Consider the following 17666-nt stretch of genomic DNA (forward strand, 5'->3'; position numbering starts at 1 on the left):
TCATATGAACTTAATGCATACAAAATACACATTAGGGACTAGAAGGGGTATAGTTTCATATGAACTTAATGCATACAAAATACACATTAGGGACTAGAAGGGGTATAGTTTCATATGAACTTAATGCATACAAAATACACATTAGGGACTAGAAGGGGTATAGTTTCATGTAAACTTAATGCACACAAAATACACATTAGGGACTAGAAAGGGTATAGTTTCATATGAACTTAATGGATACAAAATACACATTAGGGACAAGAAGGTGTATATTTTCATATGAACTTAATGCATACAAAATAAACATCAGGGACTACAAGGGGTATAGTTTCATATGAACTTAATGCATACAAAATGCACATTAGGGACAAGAAGGGGTATAGTTTCATATGAGCTTAATGCATACAAAATACACATTAGGGACTAGAAGGGGTATAGTTTCATATGAACTTAATGCATACAAAATACACGTTAGGGAGTAGAAGGGGTATAGTTTCATATGAACTTAATGCATACAAAATACACATTAGGGAGTAGAAGGGGTATAGTTTCATATGAGCTTAATGCATACAAAATACACATTAGGGACTAGAAGGGGTATAGTTTCATATGAACTTAATGCATACAAAATACACATTAGGGACTAGAAGGGGTATAGTTTCATATGAACTTAGTGCTTGCAAAATACACATTAGGGAGTAGAAGGGGTATAGTTTCATATGAGCTTAATGCATACAAAATACACATTAGGGACTAGAAGGGGTATAGTTTCATATGAACTTAATGCATACAAAATACACATTAGGGACTAGAAGGGGTATAGTTTCATATGAACTTAATGCATACAAAATACACATTAGGGACAAGAATGGGTATAGTTTCATATGAAGTTAATGCGTACAAAATACACTTTAGGGACTAGAAGGGGTATATTTTCATATGAACTTAATGCATACAAAATACACATTAGGGACTAGAAGGGGTATAGTTTCATATGGACTTAATGCATGCAAAATACACATTAGGGACTAGAAGGGGTATAGTTTCATATGGACTTAATGCATACAAAATACACATTAGGGACAAGAAGGGGTATAGTTTCATATGGACTTAATGCATGCAAAATACACATTAGGGATTAGAAGGGGTATAGTTTCATATGGACTTAATGCATACAAAATACACATTAGGGACTAGAAGGGGTATAGTTTCATATGAACTTAATGCATACAAAATACACATTAGGGACAAGAAGGGGTATAGTTTCATATGAACTTAATGCATACAAAATGCACATTAGTGACTAGAAGGGGTATATTTTCATATGAACTTAATGGATACAAAATACACATTAGGGACAAGAAGGTGTATAGTTTCATATGAACTTAATGCATACAAAATACACATTAGGGACTAGAAGGGGTATAGTTTCATATGAACTTAATGCATACAAAATACACCTTTAGGACTAGAAGGGTATAGTTTCATATGAACTTAGAGCATACAAAATACACAATAGGGATTAGAAGGGGTATAGTTTCATACGAACTTAATGCATACAAAATACACTTTAGGGACTAGAAGGTGTATAGTTTCATATGAACTTAATGCATACAAAATACACATTAGGGACTAGAAGGGGTATAGTTTCATATGAACTTAATGCATACAAAATACACATTAGGGACTAGAAGGGGTATAGTTTCATATGAACTTAATGCATACAAAATACACATTAGGGACTAGAAGGGGTATAGTTTCATGTAAACTTAATGCACACAAAATACACATTAGGGACTAGAAAGGGTATAGTTTCATATGAACTTAATGCATACAAAATACACATTAGGGACTAGAAGGGGTATAGTTTCATATGAACTTAATGCATACAAAATACACATTAGGGACTAGAAGGGGTATAGTTTCATATGAACTTAATGCATACAAAATACACATTAGGGACTAGAAGGGGTATAGTTTCATGTAAACTTAATGCACACAAAATACACATTAGGGACTAGAAAGGGTATAGTTTCATATGAACTTAATGCATACAAAATACACATTAGGGACAAGAAGGTGTATATTTTCATATGAACTTAATGCATACAAAATAAACATCAGGGACTACAAGGGGTATAGTTTCATATGAACTTAATGCATACAAAATGCACATTAGGGACAAGAAGGGGTATAGTTTCATATGAGCTGAATGCATACAAAATACACATTAGGGACAAGAAGGGGTATAGTTTCATATGAACTTAATGCATACAAAATACACGTTAGGGAGTAGAAGGGGTATAGTTTCATATGAACTTAATGCATACAAAATACACATTAGGGACTAGAAGGGGTATAGTTTGATATAAGCTTAATGCATACAAAATACACATTAGGGACTAGAAGGGGTATAGTTTCATATGAACTTAATGCATACAAAATACACATTAGGGACTAGAAGGGGTATAGTTTCATGTAAACTTAATGCACACAAAATACACATTAGGGACTAGAAAGGGTATAGTTTCATATGAACTTAATGCATACAAAATACACATTAGGGACAAGAAGGTGTATATTTTCATATGAACTTAATGCATACAAAATAAACATCAGGGACTACAAGGGGTATAGTTTCATATGAACTTAATGCATACAAAATGCACATTAGGGACAAGAAGGGGTATAGTTTCATATGAGCTTAATGCATACAAAATACACATTAGGGACAAGAAGGGGTATAGTTTCATATGAACTTAATGCATACAAAATACACGTTAGGGAGTAGAAGGGGTATAGTTTCATATGAACTTAATGCATACAAAATACACATTAGGGAGTAGAAGGGGTATAGTTTGATATAAGCTTAATGCATACAAAATACACATTAGGGACTAGAAGGGGTATAGTTTCATATGAACTTAATGCATACAAAATACACATTAGGGACTAGAAGGGGTATAGTGTCATATGAACTTAATGCATACAAAATACACATTAGGGACAAGAATAGGTATAGTTTCATATGAAGTTAATGCGTACAAAATACACATTAGGGACTAGAAGGGGTATATTTTCATATGAACTTAATGCATACAAAATACACATTAGGGACTAGAAGGGGTATAGTTTCATATGGACTTAATGCGTACAAAATACACATTAGGGACTAGAAGGGGTATAGTTTCATATGAACTTAATGCATACAAACTACACATTAGGGACAAGAAGGTGTATAGTTTCATATGAACTTAATGCATACAAAATACACATTAGGGACTAGAAGGAGTATAGTTTCATACGAACTTAATGCATACAAAATACACATTAGGGACTAGAAGGGGTATAGTTTCATATGAACTTAATGCATACAAACTACACATTAGGGACTAGAAGGGGTATAGTGTCATATGAACTTAATGCATACAAAATACACATTAGGGACTAGAAGGGGTATAGTTTCATATGAACTTAATGCATACAAAATACACATTAGGGACTAGAAGGGGTATAGTTTCATATGAACTTAATGCATACAAAATACACATTAGGGACTAGAAGGGGTATAGTTTCATATGAACTTAATGCATACAAAATACACATTAGGAACTAGATGGGGTATAGTTTCATATGAACTTAATGCATACAAAATACACATTAGGGACTAGAAGGGGTATAGTTTCATATGAACTTAATGCATACAAAATACACATTAGGGACTAGAAGGGGTATAGTTTCATATGAACTTAATGCATACAAAATACACATTAGGGACAAGAAGGTGTATAGTTTCATATGAACTTAATGCATACAAAATACACATTAGGGACTAGAAGGGGTATAGTTTCATATGAACTTAATGCATACAAAATACACTTTAGGGACAAGAAGGGGTATAGTTTCATATGAACTTAATGCGTACAAAATACACATTAGGGACAAGAAGGGGTATAGTTTCATATGAACTTAATGCATACAAAATACACATTAGGGACTAGAAGAAATCATGTTACATATGGACAGAATGCAGGCATTGTTCTAGCACACATAACATAAGAGCAATATGTTGACCACTAATATTGCTTGTATTTCTTTTATGCTGGTTTTGATGTTCTACCCGTTAAACCGTCGTTTTCTTTAATTGTGATCTGAAATGATATATCTTCTAAGTAATTATTGCTGGTTTATGATTTATTTCGCATGTTTTCTTTTCTATTGTTTGTTAATGTTTGTGAAAGGATGAATCCGGTTTTGTGTTCTTGTTAATATTTAGAAAATACTTTCGTGTGTTGCGGAGTTATATTAGAAAAAATTAGATCATCAGTTTGCTTGAAATTAAGAGAGGAAAGGTTGTAAAATGCATCCCTTTTTGTAATAATGTAGACGTAAATTATACGTAAAATATGTGTTAACCAATAAATGAAACATATACTTTATTTAAAAGTAGGTAAGTGCTAGATAATACAAAGGTAGTACCCAGTCTACATTTATCTGGACAACTGTGTAGAAATATCTTCGTCCAAGTAAGTAAAATTGCAGATCTAAAGATTTTTTGTCTAACACACGATATATATATAAGTTATGACTGTTAACCGTTTGTGTATTAATGTTGACATAACCTCCTTTCAAACAGTTATTTATATTCTTCACATGTATATCACTGAAATCCGGAAGTCAGTGACTTTTGTTTCGTACTCAGTGCAGATATAAAACTTAAATCTACTTTTCTGATCAATGTCACTCAATTAAAATCAATCATCAGATTAACTCGCAATTTTGGCTCTCTTTTTTGTAGTATTGTCAGTAGAGCGAGGTATATTAAATCAAATAGCAACGAATTGAAATTTGCTACATATCCAAACAACCCGCAATCAGAAACGAAAGTACATAATGGCCTGTTTCGTATTGTTTTTTTGGCTCGGAGTTGTTTTGTATTGTGCTTTTTTTAAGGCTAACCGTAGTGACGTCCTATGATATTGTGTGTGTGTGTGTGTGTGTGTGTGTGTGTGTGTATGTGTGTGTGTGTTTTGGATTCTTAATGTAGCTTTAAAATAAATTCCGTCATATGCCTACATTGTCTTCAGTGTGGCAGATAATAGTGACATCTAGCACTGGGGCATCATGCCACATATATGTAGGACGGTGTTCCACCCAGTCACCAGGCCGACCATTCCTAACACTAACTTCTTAATGCTGAGCGCCTAGCGAGGCAGCTGTTAGTACCAATGTTTAGGTCTTTGGAATAGCTTGGCCGGGGTTCGAACCCGTGACCTGCCGCATCCAAGTCGGACCTTCTAATTACTAGGCCATCGGAGCTGTTATGATAGTGTTGTATCATGTGACTGGTGACGTATGTCACACAATAATGGCGCACTTTGGAGCAATACCCAAACAAATATCATGGGCGTATTTTAATATAGAATGTATATGTGGAAATCAGATTAGTTTTTCTCATCCGTCTATAGCGTGATTATTTATTTGATATCTGCTATAATATATGTCTAAAGTTGTGAACAACTGTTCGCGTCAGTGGAAAGATTCAGGGGTCAGATTCAAAACATACCAAGCATATTCTAAAATTAAAGTCGTTGTCTAGAATGATGCATTACTCACGCATATATACTCCATGATTTAATTCTCAGAAATTATGGCAACCAACACAGGTAGGAATTTCTTGCAAAAGACTCGTTAGGTAATTTTCCATATTTTAAGCATAATATTTTCAGGGCGAATCATGCCTGTTATACTGTATGTTAATCAAGGCGTTCGATTATTGTTATAGCTGAGTAGGCATATTTTGAACAATGTGACGCGAACTTTAGATTATATTTCCCCCAAAGTTTATAATATTTCCTTAGACATGCCCACGATAAAGGAAATACTCTGTTCACCTGTATAGGAAACGCAAATTTATTTTCTTAACAATATTCATTGTTTCAATCTTCAGTGTTTTATACTCACACAAAATATCTATATCAGTGTAGAGATGTCCCTTTAGGATGCATTTATTGTAAGATTAATGAAAAATCAAGTGGATTCTATTCTTAAATAATTTTAATATTAGTAAATTCTGCATTTTTATCTGACGTGTCAGAGCCAGAACGAGGTAATAGCCGTGTTAAACTTCTTGTAACTATAACATAACACTATGTTCTGCACAATATCTAAGCTTTTGATTGAATAATGGGCAATAATTTGGAATACAGGGTATAATCATTTCTCGTGCTAAAATATTGTATTTTGTCTATGTATGACGCAAAGAGTACGATGGAGGAGCAGTAAATCAATTTTGTGTAGAAGTCTTAACATTTCCACATCGGATACTGATATTGCAGGTTCTGATACTGGATACTGTATGTGATATTACAAAAGATCTGAGCTAGCAATGTTAACATATTGCCTCTGAAAAATGTTGTAAGAGTTAAAACGTGGTTAGGTTTATTGCCAGGTAAAGCATAAACACCACACTAAACTTAGAACGGAAGGATAGAACACACAAGCTCTTAAGTCGGAGAGTTGCGATTTGCTGCAGGGTTAATGATGTAGGCTCTTGCAGGAGGTATATATATATATATATATATATATATATATATATATATATATATATATATATATATATATATATATATGTGTGTGTGTGTATATATATATATATATATATATATATATATATATATATATATATGAGTATGAGAGCACAAACTCAACGTCTTTTTGCAGCAGTACATTTCTGTATGCTACAAAGAGAAGTTGGCGCAAGAGTGGGACAATATCCTTAAGAACTACTCATTTTCTCAAAGTTGAAAGCAGTTGTGCTCAGCAGTTCGGTTTTGTACATGAGTGCTCGTACATTATATTAAAATGTTTTCTGTATGACAACATAGTTGTTCACGTTCTGAGCCTGTTCTGACACTGGACTGTTTTGGTATACAAGTAGCGAGTGACAAAAGTTCCTCAGATAATTGGTATCATTTGATCTGATAGCATGCCATCTTTAGACAACCACCCAGTCGTAAACTTTAAATGGTGAAAAATGAACAATTCAGTAGTGGATGTTGCCGTCCTTGATTTGGTTTAAAAAAGGTCAAGGATGAGGAAAGTTATCTAAAACGTACTTGACCTAATGCAGCCACTCTCTTCATTTATGATACTCTTTTCGTTCATGCATCGTGTATTTATACATACAGATCAAGAATAGGTAGCAAATTACCACAATACTGCATTACTATATATTATCCAAGTGTATAGTATACATGTATATTATCAGTGAGATTCATTTCATGTGTGGACGGCATTTCAAATGTACTTAGAATGTTTGTATTGGTTTCTAGATACCTTGTCAACTATTAAACAGTTTGATTGATAATTGTTCCATAATAGCAAATAAAATTGCACATGTGAAGCACATATAAGAAAACAACATAATAATAATTACCTAATATACAGTGAGCAAGGACACATGTCAAAGGTGGACAAGCACATGAAAATGCAAAGGACATAAAACATGATGACACTTACGTATGACACGAGATGCAACACAGTATAAAAGAAACTTAACATATTAGTTTACGTTTATAAGCAGATGTAATCATTCAACATTTTCTCTGACTTATCTGCATATCCTTGCATTTTAAATTTAGACTCCCACAACACTGGCATGAAATTAGGGCCTTATGACCTTTTATTGACTAGTTTTATACCCCTATATATCTACTTAATACTACTTTAATCAGTCTAAATGAAGAATATATCCGTTATGTGGTATCCATAAATATAATCAGAAAAGAAAGATACGGTCATTGCAGTAAATATACAAATGGTATAAGAATGGTACAAAGTCTAAATGTTTTTCTTAGCAGTGAAATTAAATGCAAGAATCTATTTAAACTGTGATTATCAATAAATCTTATATGGTTATTTATCATTGTTTTTGCAGATTATGGTCTGTGCACTGGTACCCCCGTGCATCCGTAGAATTGCATATTTGTTATATGTTCTATTATTATGTTCTATGTTTGCTATGTACATATGCTTGAACAGTTATTAAAAATGCATATGATACACCCACGCTTAATATTCGCCGAATGAGAAATATTACCCAGTTTATCGTGCTAGTAAATATACATGGACATTGACCTATCTTACCTATTTGCTAATGTTCTAACCATATATGTTACTGCACCAGTAGAAAAAAGATCCATTGTGTAATTAATATAACGAGCCGAAGGATTATACAATGCACCTCTGAAAGCAATAATTTAGTAAACTGTTTAACATCTCTTGATATTTTGTCAAATCTCCGAACTTGGAATTTATAATTAACATAAACATCGGATAAATGGCGCATTGATACAGATAATCGTGCTCTGACAACGTTTCCGGGCAATATTGCAGTGTGAAAATATCGTCATCATTGACACATAAAATATATGTAAGATTCCTAATCATACGTTTAACAGGTACCATTCTGAAACAATATCTATACATCAATACATTATACGTCTGAAAAGTAATTTATGGGTTCTAAACGTGTCAAATTAAAGAATAGAGTGTTATAATACCGGAAGTGGCATGTACTTTCGGTTTGTATTCAACAGTGAAATTATTAAAGAAAATTCTTTGGATAGAGAAACACAAGATATGTCTTTCAACTGTAGTCAAAATGATTTAAGTCAAGAAGTATGCTATATGTTACTACATGTATCTTTTTGAGAACCCAAAATTATTTCGTTAATGTATCCTCCAGATATATTTAGTATGGCATGTCCATCAAGAGAGTCTTCGTTATTTTGAACTCAAGATTTTATCAAACGAATAGTTATTGAGAAATAAAATTCTGATTCATAATTTGACTGTCATTCATTCTCAAAAATTCACGACCTTGCCACTTACATTTTCGTTCTCAGGTTTGTCTTTGCAGTCTCTTTGCATGCTCTTTATATAAAATCCACGATCTTCAAAGAGGACTTTGCTCAAAATTGCTTACATCTTGAGTCTCTCAAGATAAATTTGTAAAAAGACATAAGCCTTATCATAATACTTCTCAATGGTTCACTTAAACAAAGGACAAAAAATAAAACAAGAACAAAAACAATTGAAAAGAACAGAAATAAGTCGTTGTTAGTTCTCTGTCTCGTATGGAAATATCATTTTTATCATCCCTTGAAACTAGATTTAAGCTTCACTTTACAATGAAATACTACAAAAATTCAAAGCAAAATATTCACCTACGGGGATGAAAAATGTTACGTATTCATGATCAGGAAATCACTTGAGTGATTTGAATGCAAACCGAAAATCTGTCATATATATATATATATATATATATATATATATATATATATATATATATATATAAATTGATGAGACAATTGTTTTACAAATGAGATCTGTCTTGCTCAGTGTAGCTTTTCGTCCATCCACCTACCTATTTGTTTTTGCATACTGTGCTTATAATATTTTAATGCGAGACATTACACAAGTTTTCATATCCGAAAGGAATGTCTTTGAACATCCTTCAGCACAATTGAGCAAAACCACTAGAAGTAGACATCTGAAATGCGATAGCCATATCTTAATTTATATGTGGCTAACATTAATATATTTTCAGACCAGTACAGCAATTTATTTACATATTTGTGACATTTTGAATTCTATGGACAAATTACATTTCAAATGTAGTTAAACAAAATAATCACACCTTCAGTATGATATGCATATTGGTTCCTTGGATCGTAATGATGGACCTAAATGCCAATGGCAGTATGTATACAAATGTCATTGTCAGTATGTATACAAATGCCAATGTCAGTATGTATATAGTTGTCATTCAACCTCCATTAAGTCTCTCTCTCTCTCTCTCTCTCTCTCTCTCATGATATAGTTGTATTGAGAAAACATCAATGATCTCCAAGTAATGTCCCATAGTTTATATCTCTGGGGATAGTGAGAGACTCTAGTATTAATGCCAGTTTAAAGTATAAGTATTACTTCATGTCAGACTGGTATAGGTATTATTTTTACATAATGCTAAATAGGTGAACAGAATACCAGAACACTAGGACTTTCATTGGAACAACTTTAACTGAACTATCAATAACCATCATGGGTGTTTCATGGTTGCAATACTTAAATAAAAGGGTAATATCTATAGCATCACAATCGGCTCACGCTCACCTGAATCTAGGGGAATACTGACTTAATGATCTTACGATAATAATATATGATCTTATGTATCTTATGGTATTTCAGGTAATTTATATGGACGTTCCTGTTATACTATTATCTTGGATATACATACATACATAAATATATATATGAGTTATTTTTAATTATGAAATCAGTTGTTTTGTTTATCGAATGCTGGCAGTATCGATAGGATGTGAGGTCTCAATTTCAATTCCGATCAGTATTAAAGGATGAATGCTATAATTTCGAAATCGTGCAACCTTGGAACCTTGCCATTTCTTTACGAATTTTGCATGTTTTGCTTCACTTAAGAAATATAATCGGCTCTTACATTTCTCAGTCTGTGCAAATATCATATAAACAATTACAATGACATAACAATAGATGGGATAAGCACAGTCCGCTGTAAATGTAAAAGTGAGAAGAAAATGATGTAATTTTAACAGTAAATTGACACATAACTATGTTCAAAGCTAGTAAAGTTTAAATCTTAAACCTAATTTGATCGAGAAGCCCTTATAAAAGAATGGCCTAAAATCTAACAAAGAACATATGAAGTATTTTACATATTTGAATCGTTTTCGTTATGCATAGGATTTTGGACATTTATTTCTGATTTGTAAGAGAATGTATTATTGTTCAACATATTGTGCATGAACAAAATGAAACGTTGCAATTTTCTATCAATAAACATTTTATGAACAAATTATACATTCATTTTATTTCAATTCATTGAATGGACACTAAACTGGAAGTATTGCGTGTTCAAAACATCATTAATATCTCAATATATTAAAAAGCCACCTATAAATCGGTAGTGAAATGTCTTCAACATTCCAACTTGACATAAGTATTCCATACATAACTTTCAAAAACAACTATCAACCTCGACTTTTCCTTTTATATCGAAAGACCATATATACATTCAGAATATAATTAAATTCAAGATATTAAAAACGTGCTGCATATTTTGTCCATTGCAATAAAAATTGGCAATATTCGTATCAGAATGATCTGGCAGGTATGCCTAAAAGGCTATTTCCATCTTGTACTTAAAAAGGAAGACTTAATCAAAACTACGGAGGATGTTGACCGAAGAGAGCAATTATACATTTTCTAAAATTGTTCGGTACAGAGTTAAATAATGGTATTTCAAACATGTGTGTCAGTGCAGTTGTGAGGTGTGAACGTAATATTAGTTCATACGGAAATTCATATTATTACAATAACAAAACTCGAAACGCCCATTTATTATTTATTTTCATGATTATAATTAAAGAATTAGAAACAAACTTTGTGTTATCATAACATAATTTGTTTGTTTGTTTTAGTTTTTGTTTCTTTGTTAGTCTTAATGAGATTAAAATGTGCTTGGAATATATGACCAACTTAAATCAGGACTATGCTAAAGATTTTCATAACTACTTTCAGTTAATGGGAATGGAAAGTACACAAAATAGCTTGATTTCAGACATATCTGATGGAGGAATGTAGGTATCTATGAAACATGTCGATTAATTTCAGAGCTTCATGCAATTTTGCCCTATTGTGATTACCGATTTTATCTTTCTCAGCTTCTACCTAAGTCAACGACGGGTATCATCTACGTTCGTGTAAGCAATCTGGAGGAGAAAGGAGCACTTCCAAACATGTCGGTAGGTTGAAGAGAGAGAGATAAAAAAGGGAGAAATAGAGACAGACAAGTATTGCATATTTGTGAAATTAAGCAAACTATTTGACGTAAACATTTGTGGAAATTGACTTGTACTTTACGCTTGGATTACTAGTTATTCATATTAATAAATGGTTAGATTAATACAGAAGAGAAGAGGTTTTGATAGCAATAATTTATAACCTTACCTTGGACATGTCCTGAAAGATATCATCCTTTAAATAAATCACTGTCACAAAACATTGACCATTTTTCACACTGGAACATTTTATTCCATACATCCTGGCGGCCACCTTTAAACTAAACAATGTCTCTAGTGGCTACAATTGTTCGCTTGTAATCAAATGGCTGCATAACATTTCCTATTCCCGAAATAATTCATCCTTTAAAGATGCAAAACACGAACAGCTCATTGTGTTGGCACTTTATATATTATTTCATTAGAATGATTTAAAATCCTATATTAACAGCCTTGTATATATTGTTAAATGTTTATATTAACAATGAAAATTGCGTACCAATGTCGAACACAAAATGATTTCTCCAACGCACTAATAATCATCCGTAAATGATTATCCTTGAAGATATAAAACTTGACAAAGATGTAAAAGAATATAAAGAAATAAAATGCATTTGTATCATATCCACATATTAGATAGACATCCACAATGCAACACTTATTTCGGGTGTAACGCATTCCATATAAATCATTGAAAAATTGTCATTCAGTCTCTGATAAAATCTCTGATCTGTGTCAATTGGCAGGACCGTCTCCTGCTCACAATCCTGAAAATGAAAGAGAAAACAAGCATTATTATTTCAATACCAATGAAAAAGCACATGTACGTTAACAATGAAAATAAATTTTTTTATAATATATAAGGCAACTCAAAAATTAATAAAATATAAAAAGCATTATACAGAGCACAAAACCTATTTGTTATGAGAAGACAATGTGCATCTACGGTCCAGCATACCTAGATTGCTAGCAATCAGCGATGGGGGTAGTGTTTCACAGAGCGAAAGAAAATGCTTGTATTCTTTTACTTGATTACTTGGATAGTAAAACGATTCACGCACAGTTTTCCATGTCACGATCGGACCGTTCACGGTCTAAAGCAAACTCAGATTTACTAGTATGATCAGACATAAATTTCTTCAATTGTCTTGCAAGCGTTCCCACAATCTATTTTGTTTCATGTTCCTGAGACAACTCAGATCTATTTTCTTTTCTATCGCCGTTGCGAACGAAACCAATTGCTGAATTCGTCTATCATCGTTGACATTAGAAAGAGACATTCATATTGCCTCCTGGAATAATTTGATGAAACTGAACTCGGATGGGAGTGTGTATCTTTCTTCGGATTTTCATTCTTGCATTGTTTCAAACTCACACTTGATTTTCTCAGCATTAAGTTCGTCAGTAAGTTGCATACCCATATTATCTAACTTTTCTATCACAGAAATAATAGCATTAATATATTTCGTAATTCATTATATAATAAAAGTACTTCAAATAAATGATGGAACGTTAGCACAAAAGAATAATGAGTAACCAGAGTGGTGCCCATTGGCAAGTATTTCTCGGAGGTTGGGCAAACTACTTGCCGTAAGTCGAGGGTGCTCGTATATTATTTACGTCCAAAAGGCTTCAACATTGATTGGCGTTAATGTATGAGTAGATAATACCCCTTTGTGAACCCCCAGATTGTCAAACCACATCTAGCAGGTTCAGAGGGCGATCTAAGCAACCTGACCTTCACCTGGAAATTATGTATGTCCAGTAATATAATTTACGCCGATCAGTATTTCACCAAGTTTAATTTCAACTTAAACTCACAACCACCACCACCCCAAGACCAGTTGTCTCCTGCTTATATAGATAAATAATGTTCTTTAGTCGTTGATGTGATTGGAACCTATACTGATTTTCTGCCATTTTGATTGGCAGTTGCACGCTCTACCGATTGAGCCACTTTCCTACTTTCAATATTGTATTCTCGGAAGTAGAATAGGTACAATTACACACAGCAGAAACAAATTAAACAATCTCACCCCACCCCCCACCCCCTTATACAGGTATGGCTGCCATGTTATTATGGCTGTATAAGGCTGCCATGTCATTTTGTCCGCCAGTTCACAGACTAAAGAACACAGCCAGCATTTGCATAACAAAATATGGGTAATTTTTTGCCCTGAATCAATCTCTGATAAACGGATTCGTCTTATTGTTAGCACGTAACATTCTGGGCATGATATACCAGTTGTTTAGCTTTACTGATGAGAAAAAAATCGAAGCCATCTCATGAATAAAACACCCCTGGGAGAAATATGAATATTTCATATACGTATAAATAATCAGACGTTCACAAGTGCAAGACGAACTTGTGTTAAAATTTTGCGTGCCTGTGTATATAAAAAGGCAGACACAAAATTAGAATGTGTTGTCGTGTTCTCTCTCATCAGCGGTTGTAAAATTCGTGAGCGTTGCTTGAAGACACTCGGTGTAATGTTTAGTAGGGGGCTTTAGTCATTGCACAATTATCTCCCTTAAATACAAAATTTTACCTTGATAACAGTCTTCTGCGACATATTAAAATATTGTTTAGCTTGATGGAAATTCTACCTGACTGTAAGTTTGTCACACTAAAAAAAGACCAACTATTTTCGATATTTTCATACTTGACTAACAAGTCGTGCTGTTTATAATCCTTCTCGTCGTGAATCGTAAATACTAGCGATCCGCGTTCTAGGTGAGATATTGAAATTTTATTCGCTAATTATTCCTGGATCATGTCGAATAAATTCTGCCTTCTGCGACACGTCGTACTGAAGCTGCGCAAATACCAAAACATCTGCCAGCTGCAGTCACTGATGGAAATTATATTGTTTCACCTATCTGTGGATTTACAGATCTAACTGACCGTGGATACCTCTCCCCCGTGTTTCATCTTTCTTACAGTTTTGGTTCTGAGTCATAGCTTCAAGAGTTTCAAAAGAATCGTTACGTGGGTTTCCGTCAATGTGATTGACGACATAACTTTCACTTATCAAGCCATTAAAAGACTAATAAATAAATATATGATGGTGATATCTTATCTTTCCTACACCAAACCTGAGAAAACCATCATTATAACAGAAACTCGCGGGGTTCCTCGTCGACAGTCTAATCACACCAGCACGCGAGACCTTATGCTTCATAATGATAGGTTGCCTTCTGGATTTTTCGACTTTGTTTCCTTGCTCCATTTGTATAGTATATATCGTTTGTTTAAATTATGATTTTATATTACTAGGTACAAATATTAGCGATTGCTCGGATTACTGCAGTGTTTTACAATGTGCAGTCGAATTAGTAAGAAAATCTAATGAGATAGCCTTTGGCGTTCTTTATTGGGCTGCTGTTTGTCTGACCACTAGTGGCCGGGATAGTGCTAGTAGCTTGGCCATCATATTTTTTTAATAATCGTAATACCATTTCATAGCTCTACTTTTTTAAAATCATAATACCATTTCATAGCTCTCTATTTTCCGCCAACGCAAGCTAGGCAAAGTTCTGTTTTTCCTCTAACACCGATTCATCTTTTAACATATGGTTTCGGACCTAAACTACTGCGTCTAACACTATGTTGAAAATAACCACAGAAATCGGAGAAGTAGGGTTTATAACACGGGGTTGTTTCTCCAATCACCAGCCATTTGCAACTATGTTTTGCTCGTGAAGTCATTGTATATTATCCTAGGATGACGTAGAATTAAAAGATAAATTTCTCTTACTTACATAATGGAGGAGTTTGCAAGATTATCAGCGATCAACCCATAGAGCTCCAGGTTTGGACTTGACAGATTAACCAGGCACCGGATCGATCTGAACATACAAAATTTGGAATTAATCATTTCTGTAAGGCCAAGACGAGTTCAGTGGTGATGCTGCAACGCATGTGTGGTCAATGCTCGGAATTAGGTGAGATGATATTACGACTAACGGCGAGCGAACGGCGATAATCATCTCTTGTCTAACAGGAATGCTAGCGATCCACAGACAAAGATACTTCTTCATAATAAAATTTACCGTTGATGTCGCTAGCGATGTAATCGCTAGTGGCGACGTTGATGTCGAGGGGACGCTGACATAACTTTGATGATCCATGATAAATGTTTTCGGGAATCACAACACCGCCAGAGCGTTGTAATGTTGGATAGAAATTTTAAACCATTGTTGCTGATTTGTATCAACAAACCATATTATGAGCGTGCAGTCATATACGAGATTTATCCGTTAAATGAACTTAATATTGATGATCTTCGTCCATATTCGGATCACTCGTTATCGGGTCCAAGAACACGGATGACGGCGCAAACAATGGCAGCATTATCATCGACTGTGTAGCCCAGCGAATCACAGAACACTTTATGAACGCCTTACAAGGAAATAATCTTACAAATCTGTGACGCCAAAAAATAAACGAGTGGTCAGAAGGTGTTTGAACGCGTGGAACCACAATAAAAGATATCGTTGAGCTGGAGAAGAAATCGATATTCTTAATAAAGTTAAGGACTATAACCAATGAAAAGTATCAATCGATGGGTTCTCTGATAGTAAACGTTCATCATAACGCACAAGCATGGACGTCGAGTATAACAATATTTCCTCGGCAGAAAACGGTCAGGTATTACTACGGTGACATTATTGAACGCATCAGAAATATCAGTGATAGCGAACCTATATCGATATCGTTGTTTGAGAGCTCTGAATTTGAGCAGCCAGATGACAAGCAATCAACGTCAAGCAGTCATGGATTTTATCAGTTTGTGACTCCGTCCTATGAACATTATCATACTGAATTTCTTCACGGTCTGATAACCAAGATTGCGTTAAAATACACCGATGATTTTAGTGTCATAGAACAGTTACTTACTAATTTTTACTGTGCCATCAGAGGTTGCCTATTTTGCTCAGCAAAGGAATTCATAGAGGCCAATGCATCGAGAATTTCTCGAAGAAGTGCAACGTTCATGTGTCGAGTACGGACGCAGCGGTCTCTGGAACACCAAATATGACTACAGCGACGTCATCTCTGTTAATATGTTGAGTGTTAGCCCGGAATCTTTCTTGGGATGGGTGAATATAAGATGTTTTCGAGAGCTTAGGTCATCCAACACATGAGATGACCCGAGTTGCCATAAATGGTCTACTGCCCAAAGATTGTGATCTTTCAAGATTTGCCGAGATTGAATCATTCGAATTTGCTGAGAATATTCATCGGGTCAGATTTGTCTGGCATTTTAACGAAACAAATCAAGTGATAAATACGATGGACTACTGCGCGAAGAATAACTATTGTTGGGCACCTGCTTGATGCGAATATATTGTTATCGTTCACAGCGAGTGAAGCAATAATTTCATATAGACGTCAACATGTGGTTTGGTTGCCAAGCACGGAAGACATCAACGACAATGACGTATCATTCGTCAAGGATAAAGGTCGAAAAATCATTGATAAATTTACATATGGAGCCTCATCGGGTAATAAAAGACGTTGTACAAGATTGATCATCGAAAAACTCGACTTTATTATTGCCGTTACTTCAAAGAAAAGCATTTGTTTAAGCCTAGAAATTTTAAATCTACCAGATAGAACCAAGCTAGGTACAAATGTCAGCTAATATGATGGTGACTCACCACACTACATGCATTAGAGAATTTTCATGTTGACTTATATGTCAACAAACCTGCTTCCGATGATCAACCGATTTCCTAAGGAGGCTTTCAGAGTAGCCACGGACTTATTTTATATCAGCA

General features: G+C 34.1%; 1 long non-coding RNA gene across 5 annotated transcripts in view; it reads right to left on the reverse strand.

The window, feature by feature from the left end:
- Positions 1–17666, reverse strand: part of LOC149770795 (uncharacterized) — a 126528-nt gene that overhangs the window by 47994 nt on the left and 60868 nt on the right. For 3 of the 5 annotated variants that reach the window (XR_016418465.1, XR_016418462.1, XR_016418463.1), the window contains exon 3: positions 12052–12649. This is a non-coding gene — a long non-coding RNA (uncharacterized LOC149770795). Of the gene's footprint in view, positions 1–10782; positions 12650–15644; positions 15732–17666 lie in introns of those variants that run through there. The other 2 variants (XR_016418466.1, XR_016418464.1) reach the window with 2 other exon arrangements.

The sequence above is a fragment of the Sinohyriopsis cumingii genome, unplaced genomic scaffold, assembly GCF_028554795.1.
Source record: "Sinohyriopsis cumingii isolate HCF-2022 unplaced genomic scaffold, ASM2855479v2 utg002323l, whole genome shotgun sequence".
Lineage (NCBI taxonomy): Eukaryota > Metazoa > Mollusca > Bivalvia > Unionida > Unionidae > Sinohyriopsis > Sinohyriopsis cumingii.